Genomic DNA, 16603 nt, shown 5'->3' on the forward strand with positions numbered 1-16603 from the left:
ATAAAGTGTGAACAGGTGAACAATGTGGACAGTTTCAGTCTGGGTCTCAGGTGTGAATAGTACAGGGATTTAGGGGTATAAACAACAGAAGTGTCACAAGTGTGAACAATGCAGGGGAATAGTCTGAATTTGAGGTTTAAACAATGCACGGGCCAGTTAATCTCTGTAGTGATACCATTTAAATCTTGCACATGGTAAACTAACACAGCAGGTAGGTGGAGGGTCACATAAGGGGGGATCGCGGGCCGCATGTTACCCGCTGGTCGCCAGTTGGACACCCCTGATGTAGATGGTCAAGCATGGAAACCAAAGCATTCACACTACCTGACTACAGTATATAGCTTTGGGAATGGCAATATTAAAGTAACAGTTCAGTGTACAAATAAATTGGTAAATTGATATATATTTTTAATATAGTTAGTTAGCTAACTAACTATATTAGAAAACTTTTTTATTTTGCACATACAATCTATTTACCCGGTTTTTATTTTTATACTGAACAATTCCTTTAATATGTATAGGGTCTCGTTTAACACAATTAAACTTTGTAAATAGTTTATACTAATAACTTTATTACAATGAGTTTTCACTTCATGTGGTATAAAAAAAATAGCCCTTCTCCATTAATTATTCAGTCATCGTAACCTAGATTTTAATTGTTCATGTGCTTTTTAGCCTATTTGAATAAAACATAAACCATCCTTGATATAAAAATTAATACCCTAAAACAATAAAAAAATTCATGACAGTGTTGTCACCACATGGACCTTCACCCCAGTTGTGATTTTTTCCACTGCAGGCAGTCTATCATCTCCCCCCTCAACCATCACATTGCATATTGTTTATTTACCTCCTTCTAGACACGATTGGGTTGGGGAGGGAGCACACATAATTTCTGCTGGGGAGCGGGCCTGGGTCACCGGGGTCCACCAGATTCCTTCCAAGTTTCCTGCCAACTGACACTGAAGGCAGATATACTAACCTTTGACCATCTAAGTTTCTGGCTTGATTTTCAGCAATTGAATGCAGAAATCCCCCCTTTATTTACAAAAACAATTGTTTTGTTTGTTAGGTTTTTCACAACAATACAAACATTGCTAGGTTTTAGGTATAAAGCTATTTATTTATCTGAATACAGTGCTGTCAAACACAGAAAGGTGTAGATGTATTCTCTGCATTATAAGAGCTGAATTTCTGGTTTAAAAAATAGATTTTCGGTTATTGAATTTACCTATTAAACTTGCAGTATCTGGAAACCTACAGGGCATTGCCACATTAAGAGTCAGAAGCAGCTCTATCTCGGGTTTTGTGTTTCTGGTTAGTGATTAGCGAATTTATACCATTTCCCTGCCAAAAAATTAGCGGAACTGCTAAAAAATTTGTGCATAGGCGACAAATTTTATTTACCGCGACAATTTTTTGTGCATGCAGCTTTTTTTTCTCATTCCAAATGCATTAAAGTCAATGAGCGTTTTTTCTTGTTGCGGCTTTTTATTGTCTCTGTGACTTTCTTGTCTCGGCATCAAAGTGCATCCAAATGCATCAAAATCAAGGGGTGTATTTTCTTATGGCGACGTAGATGTGAAAATTTTATCTTGGGGACCTTTTTGTTGCAGTGAATTTTTGCCGTGAATCCATGAAAAAAAAACCTCATCGCTATTTCTAGTGTCACCAGAAAAATGGCCAAATAATGTTAGGTTGCAAATAAAAGCTCAAGACATACCGGTAAGCATAAAAAAAAGAGAGTGTTAAATTCCAATAAAAATAATTTTGACGCGAGCATCATTTTTTATACAAGCCACTATTTTGTCCAAATGCATTAAAGTCAACGGGCGTCCGAATAATTTTGATGCACATCAATTTTATGAATAGATTCGTAGGCAAAGCGTGGAAATTTGCAGCGAATTCGTGCCTGGCTAATTTATTTGCCCATCACTAGTAAAAACCACGAAAAGCTCTAATACAAAACTTTGCCGAATAAAAGCTGTTGAGGTCATATTACAGTCAGTGGGAGTTATACTGATACTAGTAAACCACTATTAATCAATTCAGACTTTTAGAGGTTGTTGATTTTTTTTTGTTGCTTGTAATTATATAAAAATCAAAGGTTATCAGTTTGTCTGTATATCAGTTGTCATGCGCACTTACTGTATTTACAGCGTTGCAGAATATGTTGGGGTCTGTACATTATTTTAATACAGGTATGGGACCTGTTATCCAGAATGCTCAGGACCTGGGCTTTTCCGCATAATAGATCTTCTCGAAAATTGGATCTTCACACCTTGCGTCTACTAGAAAATCATGTAAACATAAAACAAACCTTATAGAGTGATTCGGCTTCCAACAAGGATTAATTATACCCTATTTTGGATCAAGTACAAAGTATTGTTTTATTACTACAGAGAAAAAAAAATGTTGATTATTTTTCTGTAATTCTGAGCTTTTAAATCAAATAAAATTTAAGTTATTTGCACCTCCTTTTGCACAGGATTTTATACAATTTTTCTGCCATAAAAAACAGCTTGAAAGTTTTCCACCTGACTCTGTATGGTTTGAATAAACTACAGCAGGTCTAGAGTGCTATAATATGATGGAATGGCTTTATTTTACCTTTAATCTGTTGTAAAATTACATTCTTTTTTTATACAGAGCTTTCCTTGTTAAAACCCATTTCTGTGATTGTGTACAGCTGTAATTTATTAAAAGATTAGAATATAAAAAGTATGGAAAGAAAAAAAAAATTTGTACAATGTACTAAAAAATACAAATACCTCTAAAACCTCTAAAAGTTGTTTTTAAATACACTGAATATTTTATACCAACTTTAACTCTGTTTTCAACAAGAAACAGTTTACACAATTTATAACTATGCCCTTTAACTCCTCATTTGCTGTCTGTTGTCTGTATTAAGCATTGTATAATAGTGTTTGTATAGGCACTGATAGAGTTATCAGGATCTTTTTATTGTCTTGCTGCAGGTTGTTGGAGCTATTATTTTGGGATATTCATTTTACGACCTTACCTCTAATGTTTAGGCACTCAGTTATCTGATTAATTAGAAAGATTGGTGCTTATCTCAGTGGTAATTATCATATTACTGAAAATGAGTTTCCCACTTATTAACAACATAAAAAAAACTCTTTACATAGTTTTTCATACTTCAAAGGAAACGGAAAACAGAGACTTTAACCGTGCCAATTAATTTTACTGACAGTTATTTTATCATTAAATTTCTTAAACAATACAAATTCTAATGGAGAAAATGCATGAATGGGTCAGTATTTTGGGTACTGGCATGTTTCTAATTTAGCATTAAAAATGAATCAAAGCTTTTCTTTTTCTTATAATATAATGTTTTGAACTAAATGGCCAGGAAAAACCACTTAGGGGCTGATTTACTAAGGGTCGAATATCGAGGGTTAATTAACCCTCGATATTCGACTGGGAATTGAAATCCTTCGACTTTGAATATCGAAGTCCAAGGATTTAGCGCAGATAGTACGATCGAACGATCGAAGGATTATTCCTTCGATCGAACGATTAAATCCTTCGAACCGAACGATTCGAAGGATTTAAATCCAACGATCGAAGGAATATCCTTCGATCAAAAAAAGTTAGGCAAGCCTATGGGGACCTTCCCCATAGGCTAACATTGACTTCGGTAGCTTTTAGATGGCGAACTAGGGGGTCGAAGTTTTTTTTAAAGAGACAGTACTTCGACTATCGAATGGTCGAATAGTCGAACGATTTTTACTTCGAATCCTTCCATTCGAAGTCGTAGTCGAAGGTCGAAGTAGCCCATTCGATGGTCGAAGTAGCCCAAAAAAACTTCGAAATTCGAAGTTTTTTTACTTCGAATCCTTTACTCGAAGTTAGTGAATCGGCCCCTTAGCATAGTGTTAAAAAGAGAAATTGACTGCTGCATGAAATTAGAAACTTTAAATCTTAAAGCAAAACTTAAAATAACTTTTGGCAAATAAGCAATAAATAGAGCAGCTTTCACATAGAAAAACAATAAAATTCTCTAAGGAGAACTGTCTAAAACATGTTATTTTATAATTTATAAGAATCATTATTTATAATAACCCTGTATTTCCTCACTTGCTAAAAAGGCATCCAACCATTTCTTGAACCTATCTAATGTATCTGCCAGTAGGACTGATACAGGGAGAGAATTCCACAACTTTTCATCTCTTACTGGAAAAAAACCCATTATTTACATGAAACCTCATTTCTTCAAATCAGAGAGATTATTATACGATCCCCTTAGATACATAGTTATCACATCCCCCTTAAGCACTTCTTCTCCTGTGTAAACAGCCTCAACAGCCATTATTTCTTCATAACTGAGATTTCCCATACCTTTACCAGCTTAGTTGATCTTCTCTGAATCCTCTGTAATTCAATAATGTCCTGTTTTAGCACTGGAGACCAAAACTGTACTGTATTCAAGGTGGGGCCTTACCAGTGTTCTATGGAAGCAGGCCCCTCTCCTCCTGCAAATCTATGCTCCTTTTAATGCAGCTCAAAACCTTGTTTGCCCTTGCAGCTGCTGACTGACATTGCTTGCTACAGCCAAGTTTATTATCTACAATGACTCCAAGGTACATACTTTTGATTGATGGATTTGCCTACTTAAGTCCCATTAAGTGTATAAGTGGCTTGCATATGTTTATGATCCAGGTGCAAGGTCTTACACTTATCAACATTGAATCTCATCTTCCACTTAGCTGCCAAGATTGCCAGTTTTTCCAAGATCCTACTGCAAGGATGCCACATCCTAGATGGAATAAAAAATTACTTACAATATATTAGATATTTAGAATGTAAATGTCACAACACAAGGCTAAAATTTAGATTCTGATTACATGGCAGTTCCATAACTAGTGCAATTATGCATATTGAATAATCCCCAGCTCGATAACATCAGCTTTTATGAGAGGCTGACCTCATTTTCTGCTTGATGGTCTGTGACAATCACTAAGCTTAGATTCTTATTAGTTGTTTGTAGCACATTGAGCATGTGTGTGTTAATGACACTTCTAACAAGATGGTGAGCTCCTGTGCACAACATTGAAGGCCTCAATCAGGTGCTGAACCTCCAGGCTGAATCCAATAAGTTCAGTATATAAAATATGGAAATTGAGCCATATTTAGTTCTTCTTTCTTTTATTCTCAGTTCAATTTAATTGACAATTGTGGTTGCTAAATTTGAAATACATGCAGTGAACTTGTGAAAAGTACACAGATGGAAGCTTCTTTTAACTAATAGTGCGAAGTTCAACAAATCGTGATTTTTTTTACTTACCGTTATATACTAAACACATATATACATGCACATAACATCTATTCTACTGGCTTAAAAACTCTTTTATTGTCAGTCAACTAATCAGTCTCTGTAATAAAATATGTTATGTACCCTGATACTTTTCAGTTACGTTGTTTAGTATAGTAAAACATTGAAAAGAGCTTGTTCTGCAAAACCGTGCATTGCTGAAAAATTATGACTCATCTCCATAGAACAAGAAAATTTTAGAATAAGACAAGACATAGCCTAGGAACTGTGAACTAAATCACTTTGATGTGCTTCACCAAAAAACATCATTTTGATGTGTGCACTCTGAAAATAATAATACAGACATCAGGATTTGTTAGATAAATAGATGGGGCATCAATCTTAAAATGCTTGGGCTAAGACTATAAAGTCTTACCCCAAGACTGGCCAGTATTCTGTTATTTTTATTATAGAAATAAAAAATATATTTTACATAAAGTTCTAAATGTGAGCATGATTTTGTTTAAGGTGCTGTCGTGTGAACGCTGGGGCAAGTCTGTTTGGTTTCGACAAGCCGCATGTGATGACTCCTGCCTGTACTTGACCATTCTCCTGGATCCTGATTCCTGGTATTCTGACTTGACCTAAGACCTCAGCTACGCTCCTGTCTCTCGATTCTGTACAGCGCCACCTGATTTGGCATTCTGACTCGGCCTGCCCTACGATCATGATCCTATTCTCCAATCCTGTTTGCACGTACGGTTCCCTTGCTTGCCCAGAACCTTCTCCTTGGTCCTCTCACATTAAGACTTAGTAGCATCTGAGTAGTGGAGGGCTACTCTCAAAGCAAAAGGCAGTTGTTATCTGCAGAACAGTGAGCCGTGACTAGGACCTTGGGGTTTGTTTGGGATATCTTACGTCACACAAAGTTGCAAATATTAAATGCAGTGCCATGGTCCCTGCCTAGTGCAGCTGCTTACAATCTAAATGGGCAGCTAAAATAAGAATATGAGTGGAAAAAGTGTTGTTATTCACAAAGATTGGGGCATTTGCCCTTAAGTGCTAAGATTGGAGCAGAAAGGATTGGAGTGGACAATTCTCTATGATTTTTGCTCAGAGTACATCGTTTCTTGGCATAGTTGTGCACAGTTGCATAATTAGTCAGGCTTCTTGAAAATGTGGTGAAAACACAAGATGAACAGAGGCATAGAGATGTCGCGAACTGTTCGCCGGCGAACTTGTTCGCGCGAACATCGGGTGTTCGCGCTCGCCGGAAGTTCGCGAACGTCGCGCGACGTTCGCCATTTTGGGTTCGCCATTGTTGGCGCTTTTTTTTGCCCTCTCACCCCAGACCAGCAGGTACATGGCAGCCAATCAGGAAGCTCTCCCCTGGACCACTCCCCTTCCCTATAAAAACCGAAGCCCTGCAGCGTTTTTTCACTCTGCCTGTGTGTGCTGAAGAGATAGTGTAGGGAGAGAGCTGCTGCCTGTTAGTGATTTCAGGGACAGTTGAAAGTTTGCTGGCTAGTAATCGTTTTGATACTGCTCTGTTATTGGAGGGACAGAAGTCTGCAGGGGTTTGAGGGACATTTAAGCTTAGGTAGCTTTGCTGGCTAGTAATCTACCTTCTACTGCAGTGCTCTGTATGTAGCTGCAGTGGGCAGCTGTCCTGCTTCTGATCTCATCTGCTGACTGCTGCAATAACAGTAGTCCTTGTAAGGACTGCTTTTATTTATTTTTTTGTTGTTTTACTACTACTACTACTACTACTATAAGAGCCCAGTGCTATTAGTCTAGCAGTGTTGGGGAGTGGGACTGGTGTGCTAATCTGCTGCTCCTAGTAGTTCAGCAGCACCAACTTTAATTTTTTTTTTTTTAATATTCATTTTTTTTTTATTTTACTTTTTTTTATTTTACTACCGCTGTAGTAGTGTATAAGTTGACCTTTTAGGCATTATTTGCCCTGTAGGCATTATTTGCACACTGTTTTCTTCAACCCGCCATCTAGCTGTGTGACCTTGTTCACATTCTGTCTAAATATCCATAATATTACCGTCTCCAGAAAAAACACCGGAGTGACTTTTTTCAAGCAGCCATAATATATTTTACGTAATCCGTATCCACCGCTGTAGTAGTGTATACGTTGACCTTGTAGGTATTATTTGCACACTGTTTTCTTCAACCCGCCATCTAGCTGTGTGAGCTTGTTCACATTTTGTCTAAATATTGATAATATTATCGTCTCTAGAAAAACCACTTGAGTTACTTTTTTTCAAGCAGCATTCATATATTTTACGTAATCCGTATCCACCGCTGTAGTAGTGTATACGTTGACCTTGTAGGCATTATTTGCACACTGTTTTCTTCAACCCGCCATCTAGCTGTGTGACCTTGTTCACATTCTGTCTAAATATCCATAATATTACCGTCTCCAGAAAAAACACCGGAGTGACTTTTTTCAAGCAGCCATAATATATTTTACGTAATCCGTATCCACCGCTGTAGTAGTGTATACGTTGACCTTGTAGGCATTATTTGCACACTGTTTTCTTCAACCCGCCATCTAGCTGTGTGACCTTGTTCACATTCTGTCTAAATATCCATAATATTACCGTCTCCAGAAAAAACACCGGAGTGACTTTTTTCAAGCAGCCATAATATATTTTACGTAATCCGTATCCACCGCTGTAGTAGTGTATACGTTGACCTTGTAGGCATTATTTGCACACTGTTTTCTTCAACCCGCCATCTAGCTGTGTGTATTATCGTTTCCAGAAAAACCAACTGAGTTTTTGTTGTTGTTGTTGTTTTTTTAAAAATAATGCCAGGCAAAGGCAGGCCGCCACGCAGAGGCCGTGCTAGGGGCCGTGCTGCTATGCAATCCTGTGGCCCTAGCAAATTGCCCAGTTTTAAAAAGCCAATGACCCTGAACTCCCAAAATGCTGAAGAGGTAGTTGACTGGCTTACACAGCACACCCCATCCTCTACCGTTTCTAACTTTACCACAACATCCTCCTCATCCTCCACTGCTATGGCCACCCCACGTAACACTTCCTCCACCACCGGTGCCCCTTCTTCACTGGGGTCAGAGGAGTTATTTTCCCATGAGTTTCTTGAACTGAGTAATGCGCAACCATTATTGCCAGAAGAAGATGAAGGAGATGAGGACCTTACACCAGATTTAATTCTGGCAGAGAACACGATAGAGATGGACATAATGAGTGATGAGGAGGAGGTCCCCGCTGCTGCTTCCTTCTGTGATGTGTCAGAAGAAATTGATGCATCTGAGGAGAATGATGATGAGGAGATTGATGTTTTGTGGGTGCCTAGTAGAAGAGAGCAAGAGGAGGGTAGTTCAGATGGAGAGACGGAGAGTCAGAGAGGCAGTAGGAGAATAAGACTTAGAAGAAGCAGGGAGGACAGCCCGCAGGGATCAGTAGGGCAACAACATGTATCGGCACCTGTGTTCAGCCGGCCAATGCACCCGCCATTGCCGCCAATGCCGCCAACTTCTACTGTTACCGCCAGATCGCACACTTCCAAAAAGTCAGCAGTGTGGGATTTTTTTAATGTGTGTGCCTCTGACAAAAGCATTGTAATTTGCAATGAGTGCAGTCAGAAACTGAGCCTTGGTAAGCCCAACAGCCACATAGGTACAACTTCTATGCGAAGGCACATGAGCGGCAAGCACAAAGCACTTTGGGAGCAACACCTCAAAGGCAACAGGCAAACTAAAAGCCACACTCCTTCTGGTCCAGCATCTTACTGCTCTACCTCTGCTCTCCTTGACCCGTCTGAACCACCCTCCACTCCGCCTTCCACCTTGACCACCTGTTCCCATTCCCAGTCATCTGCCACCAGCCAAGTTTCTGTGAAGGCCATGTTTGAGCGTAAGAAGCCAATGTCTGACTGTCACCCCCTTGCCCGGCGTCTGACAGCTGGCTTGTCTGCACTCTTAGCCCGCCAGCTTTTACCATACCAGCTGGTGGACTCTGAGGCCTTCCGCAAATTTGTAGCAATTGGGACACCGCAGTGGAAGGTACCCAGCCGCAATTTTTTTTCTAAAAAGGGAATACCACACCTGTACCAACATGTGCAGAGCCAAGTTACCGCATCTCTGTCACTTAGTGTTGGGCCAAAGGTCCATATGACTACTGACGCATGGTCCTCCAAGCATGGTCAGGGCAGGTATGTCACCTACACTGCCCACTGGGTGAACTTGGTAATGGCTGGGAAGCAGGGAATGGGTAGCTCAACAACAACAGTGGAGTTGGTGTCACCGCCACGGATTGCACGCGGTTCTGCCACCACCTCTACTCCTCCATCGCTCTCTACCTCGTCTTCTTCTTCTTCTTACTCTGCTGCTGGGTCCTCCTTCTCCTCCTCCACACCTGTGCACCCCCAGCTCCCCCTAGGCTATTCGACGTGCCAGGTACGCTGTTGTCACGCTGTCTTGGGGATGACGTGCCTGGAAAGCAAAAACCATACCGGATCTGTACTCCTGTCATCTCTGCAGTCACAGGCCGATCGGTGGCTGACCCCACACCAACTGCAGATCGGAAAAGTGGTGTGTGACAATGGAAGCAATCTGTTGGCAGCGTTGAGACTAGGCAATTTAACACATGTGCCCTGCATGGCACATGTGTTAAATTTAATAGTCCAACGTTTTGTCTCCAAGTACCCAGGATTCCAGGACGTTCTCACCCAGTCCAGAAAGGTGTCGGCCCATTTCAGACGTTCCTACACAGCCATGGCACGCCTTGCTGACATTCAGCAGCGCTACAACATGCCAGTCAGGCGTTTGATTTCTGACAGCCAGACTTGCTGGAATTCAACGCTCCTTATGTTGGAACGTCTGCTGCAACAACAAAGGGCCGTCAACGAGTACCTTTTTGAACTGGGTGGTAGGACTGGATCTGCACAGCTGGGGATTTTTTTCCCCCGTTACTGGGTGCTTATGCGCGATGCCTGCAGGCTCATGCGACCTTTTGAAGAGGTGACAAATATGGTCAGTCGCACCGAAGGCACCATCAGCGACCTAATACCCTTCGCTTTCTTCCTGGAGCGTGCCGTGCGACGAGTGACAGATGAGGCTGTAGACCAGCGTGACGAGGAGCTGGAAGCGCACGATTTCTGGTCGGAATCACCAGAACGAACCCAGGCACCTGCTGCAACGCAGGGAGAGGTGCCAGAAGTGGAGTCAGAGGAGGAAGGTGGCTTTGTGGAGGAGGAGGAGGAGGACCAACAGGAGCAGGCTTCCCAGGGGGCTAGTGGTGACCTTTTGGGGACCCCTGGTCTTGTACGTGGCTGGGGGGAGGAGACCGTGGATGATGCAGTCCTTGATAATGAGGAAGCGGAGATGGATAGCTCTGCATCCAACCTTGTGAGAATGGGGTCTTTCATGCTGTCATGCCTGTTGAAGGACCCCCGTATCAAGAGGCTTAAGGAGAAGGACCTGTACTGGGTCGCAACGCTACTAGACCCTCGGTACAAGCATAAAGTGTCAGAAATGTTACCAACATACCACAAGTCCGAAAAGATGCGGCATTTACAAACCAGCCTGCAAAACATGTTGTACAATGCTTTTAAGGGTGATGTCACTTCAGGAACTCATCAACATTCCAGGGGCAGAGGTGCCAGTAATCCTGCCACGAGCACACCTGCAAGGACAAAGCCCTTTGGCCAGTCTGTAACGTCAGACATGCAAATGTTTTTCTGTCCAAGGCAGCGCCACAACCCTTCTGGATCCACCCTCAAAGAACGCCTCGACCGGCAGGTAGCGGACTACCTGGCATTAACTGCAGATATCGACACTCTGAGGAGCGATGAACCCCTGGACTACTGGGTGCGCAGGCTTGATCTGTGGCCAGAGCTGTCACAATTTGCCATGAACCTCTTGTCTTGCCCAGCCTCAAGTGTGCTCTCAGAAAGGACCTTCAGTGCAGCAGGAGGGATTGTAACTGAGAAGAGAACTCGCCTAGGTCACAAAAGTGTCGATTACCTGACCTTTATTAAAATGAATGAGGGGTGGATCTCGGAGGGTTACTGCACGCCGGAAGACTTGTTCTGACTTCTATGCAGCTGTCCTTCTCTTCAAGCCTCATGACTCCACACACAGCTGTCCTTTAGCGTCCTCCTCCTCCCTCCGCCACCGTTACAAACTAGGGTGCAAACCCTACTGGTTTAATTTTTTCTGGCCTCTGTGCTTCAGTGGCTGCAACCAAAAAAACTGGGCAAACAATGTCTACAAGGTCAACGTATGGCAAAAAATGACTATTTTCAGCATTTATATGGCATATTTTTTCTGGCAACTGTGCTTCAGTGGCTGCGTCCAAAAAAATGCATATTTTCTGCATTTATATGGCATAATTTTTCTGGCCTCTGTGCTTCAGTGGCTGCAACCAAAAAAATGCATATTTTCAGCATTTATATGGCATAATTTTTCTGGCCTCTGTGCTTCAGTGGCTGCAACCAAAAAAATTTATATTTTCAGCATTTATATGGCATAATTTTTCTGGCAACTGTGCTTCAGTGGCTGCGACCAAAAAAATGCATATTTTCAGCATTTATATGGCATAATTTTTCTGGCCTCTGTGCTTCAGTGGCTGCAACCAAAAAAATTTATATTTTCAGCATTTATATGGCATAATTTTTCTGGCAACTGTGCTTCAGTGGCTGCGACCAAAAAAATGCATATTTTCTGCATTTATATGGCATAATTTTTCTGGCCTCTGTGCTTCAGTGGCTGCAACCAAAAAAATTTATATTTTCAGCATTTATATGGCATAATTTTTCTGGCCTCTGTGCTTCAGTGGCTACAACCAAAAAAATGCATATTTTCAGCATTTATATGGCATAATTTTTCTGGCAACTGTGCTTCAGTGGCTGCGACCAAAAAAATGACTATTTTCAGCATTTATATGGCATATTTTTTCTGGCCTCTGTGCTTCAGTGGCTGCGGCCAAAAAAACTGGGCAAACAATGCCTACAAGGTCAACGACGTTGACCTTGTAGGCATTGTTTGCCCAGTTTTTTTGGCCGCAGCCACTGAAGCACAGAGGCCAGAAAAAATATGCCATATAAATGCTGAAAATAGTCATTTTTTGCCATACGTTGACTCAACGTATATGGCAAAAAATGACTATTTTCAGCATTTATATGGCATATTTTTTCTGGCAACTGTGCTTCAGTGGCTGCGACCAAAAAAACTGGGCAAACAATGCCTACAAGGTCAACGTATGGCAAAAAATGACTATTTTCAGCATTTATATGGCATATTTTTTCTGGCAACTGTGCTTCAGTGGCTGCAACCAAAAAAACCGGGCAAACAATGTCTACAAGGTCAACGTATGGCGAAAAATTACTATTTTCAGCATTTATATGGCATATTTTTTATGGCAACTGTGCTTCAGTGGCTGCGTCCAAAAAAACTGGGCAAACAATGCCTACAAGGTCAACGTATGGCAGTTGTTTAAAGAGAACAGTAGATTACTAGCCAGCAAAGCTACCTAAGCTAAAATGTCCCTCAAATCCCTGCAGACTTCTGTCCCTCCAATACAGAGCAGTATCAAGCAGATTACTAGCCAGCAAACTTACTATCATCTGTCCCTGAAATCACTAACAGCTCTCCCCCTACACTATCTCTTCCAAGCACACACAGGCAGATTTTTCAGATACATTTTTGCCCTTGATCCCCCTCTGGCATGCCACTGTCCAGGTCGTTGCACCCTTTAAACAACTTTAAAATCATTTTTCTGGCCAGAAATGTCTTTTCTAGATGTTAAAGTTCGCCTTCCCATTGAAGTCTATGGGGTTCGCGAACCGTTCGCGAACCGCTCGCATTTTTGCGCAAGTTCGCGAATATGTTCGCGAACTTTTTTTCCGACGTTCGCTACATCCCTACAGAGGCATTGAGAAACATCAATAGATATGAAAGAAAGGCAAAGTGCTAAGGTGTCTTGGGGCTTAAATCACTGTGTTTAAGAATTATAAGCAAACACTGGATGACAAAATTGGTGTCAGATTGCAAATAAAAGAACAGTATAGCCTAAAAGGTTTATTTAAGTTTAATAAAATAAATTTTATTGGAACAATTAATAAAAAAAGATATCTAAAGTGGTATATGCCAAGAGTTGAAGGATAAATACATCTGCTACAAAAGGGAAATTTACAACAAAAATACAGGCTCTATAAAAGGCACACAGTGAATTAAAATAAATGAGATGAATGAACCAATTTAGTAAAAAGTGGAAGATATAATTGTAATAATAAAATGTTATATATGTAGTTCTGGGCTGTTTGCAGCACTGCAGTTAAACGTGTATCTTTGGTTTATCTTTTTTTCATTTTGCTAGTTTCTAAATCAAGTGTCACAGCCATTTACACAAAATCATTTAAGTGTATGAACATGTTGATGTCATACATAGAATTTGTCTTAAGACTGAAGTGGCTGTTACAGCAGGAATAGAGATTTATTTTCGATGAGCTAAGGCTGTTCAGGCTGAGAGCTTGTCAATTCTTCATTTGTCAGTTAAAATATACACCCAGTTTAATTATTATTAAAGTATAGCCTGAATACAATAAGAATTTTCAAAAATTCTACTGAGGGATATAGAAGATGATAAAATAAAAATGTAGTAGGTTTAGGGGCACATTTACTATTGGTAGAATATCGAGGGTTAATTAACCCTCGAAGTTAAATCCTTCGACTTCGAATATCAAAGATGAAGGATTTAGCGCAATTTGTTCGATCAAATGATCGAAGGAATAATCCATCGATCGAACGATTTTCTTTAGATCAAAAAAACTCGGAAAGCCTATGGGGACCTTCCCCATAGGCTAACATTGGTGCTCGGTAGGTTTTAGGTGTCGAAGTAGGTGGTCGAAGTATTTTTTTAAAGAGACAGTACTTCGACTATCGAATGGTCAAATAGTCGAACGATTTTTACTTCGAATCGTTCGATTTGAAGTCGAAGTCGTAGTCGAAGTAGCCAAAAAAATACTTCGAAATTCGAAGTATTTTTTATTCTAATCCTTCACTCGAGCTAAGTAAATGTGCCCCTTGGAGTGGATTTACGAAATATTGTGCTGGCAGAGATGAAGCTGTAGGTACGTGTATGAAGAAGGGACAATATAAAAATAATACTAAAATGCGAATAGTAATAATAAGGTTTGATTTTAAACGTATAGTATACTAGCTGAGGCATTACCCCAGAAATTATGTTTATTTAACTAAAGGATGCATTTGTATTGTAAATAAACATTATTGTTAGTTTTCAAATTAGAATCAAAATGATGAAAATAATTTTCAGTTCCAGCTTTCTGTATCTGCAGTGATAGGTATGTTGTCAGTCTGTGCGCAGACACACAGATTTTGCAGAGAAAACAAAAACTATGACGTCTCTTTGCTCGCAATTCTCTAGGTAAAGCCTGGGGGGATGACAGATATTTTGTGGGCATAAACAAGGTGCTTTGTGTCTGGTTTTTGCCACCTGATAGTAGAAGAGAACTCTTATTATATTCATTATCCTAAAGAATCTGGGGCAAATCTACCTGGAACAAATCTAAATTAGCTATGAATAATGTACTATCACAGTCACATTCATACCCTAAAAAGACAAAGACCTACAGTTGCAAAAGGCCATGCAAGAACTAGGAAGACAGAAGTGGCACGATCCTAGGGTGCAGCAGCTTGGGGACACTGGGCATGTACCTTTTCTCCTTGCTTACTCATACGTTTGGTCATCAGAAAGCAAGAATTTTACACATGTTCATGTTTGGTTAGTGAGCACGCGTCCATGCTTCCTGGAGATGAAGGAGCTGGCGGTGCAAGAGGTGCTTGCCTTGGGTGCCCTATAGCTCAGGTAGCTCAGGCTCGGCACTGCCAGAGGCAGGTGTAAAAATTATGTTTTGGAAATGGAAGAAGAGGAAACACAAGTCATAGAAGGATACAAAAGGATATGAAATATTAAGGTATTCTAGAATGGAAACTGTGAAATTAAAAAGCCTGAACTCTGGCAGATGAACGGATGGAACTAAATAAGTCTAATCTGAATTTATTGCACATCTATGTTTCTTTAATGACTTTTGTTAAAAAATTAGTGTCTAACATCATATTCATTTTTTTTAGAACGTGTACGTTTAATTGTTTTATTTTTTTGTTTTGTGAATAAACCACCAGAAATACAGTAAAATATAAATGTCCCCAAAAACATAATGTGGAAACATTGTTTTGATTTTTTGTTTTATGTGCTTCTGTCACACTAGGATACAGCTTTTTACTTTACAAATGTGAACAGAAATGTCTCCACAGCAGCATTATTCACCACAATGAAGCTATGTCTCCAAGCTCTCAATGGTGAGTTATTGCTCAGCATCTACTGCCTGTATATGAGCAACTAAAAGGACTGAGTGCTGTGTGCCATTAACTGAAACTTCAGTGACTGATAATAACTTCTCTCTAAGACAGCTTCTTTCTCGGTTGCTTGTTTGTTCAGTAGTCAAAAGCAAAGGAAACTTGCAGAACAAGAACCATCAAATGTAGTTACAAAGGTATGTTTTTGTTCTGATAGTGCCAACTTGATATGTAAAAATTGCACTGTTATTGGTAATTATTTTAAAACCAATGCTGAAATGTCATTACTTACATATTTGCAATACTATATCTAAGATATACAAGCTTTATAAAGTCCAGAGAACAAGTCATGACCCAGGCATCACGTTTGCATGCTCATCCACCTTAACTAAAGTTAACTTTTGGTATGTTATAGAGTGGCCAATTCTAAACAACTTTTATATTGGTCTTGGTCTTTCAATTTTTTTTTATAGTTTTTGAACTACTTGCCTTCTTCTGGTTCTTTACAGCTTTTAAATGGAAATCGCTAACCCCAATATTTTATCTTTATTGTTACTTTTTATTACTTATTTTTCTATTCAGGACTTCTCCTACTCATATGCTAAGGCAATCTGAAAACATTGTATACCCTTCTTATTAACCTCTGCTGGGTGTTCTACTCCATTTATAATGGTTTCATGCTCCCACCCCACATAGAAAATACTTCTAGCCTCAGACCCTGGGAGAGATGATACATGATAGAAGGCACCTTATTAGAAATCAGGACTTTATTATGGTTTATGGTCTTTATTGACAGTGGAATCTTTTTCTTACTGCATTCATCTAGAAAGGATAGGAGAGTCACCAGCTGCTTTTATAAGAAGTGGAGTTCAACTTTCAGAGGGATGATATGGCTCACAGAAATGGATTTCTTTGAAAGGGCAACACGTTTGTATTACTAGAAAACAGACTTGTTTTGTTATATCACAAAAAGT

This window comes from Xenopus laevis, chromosome 1S (genome assembly GCF_017654675.1).
Source record: "Xenopus laevis strain J_2021 chromosome 1S, Xenopus_laevis_v10.1, whole genome shotgun sequence".
NCBI lineage: Eukaryota > Metazoa > Chordata > Amphibia > Anura > Pipidae > Xenopus > Xenopus laevis.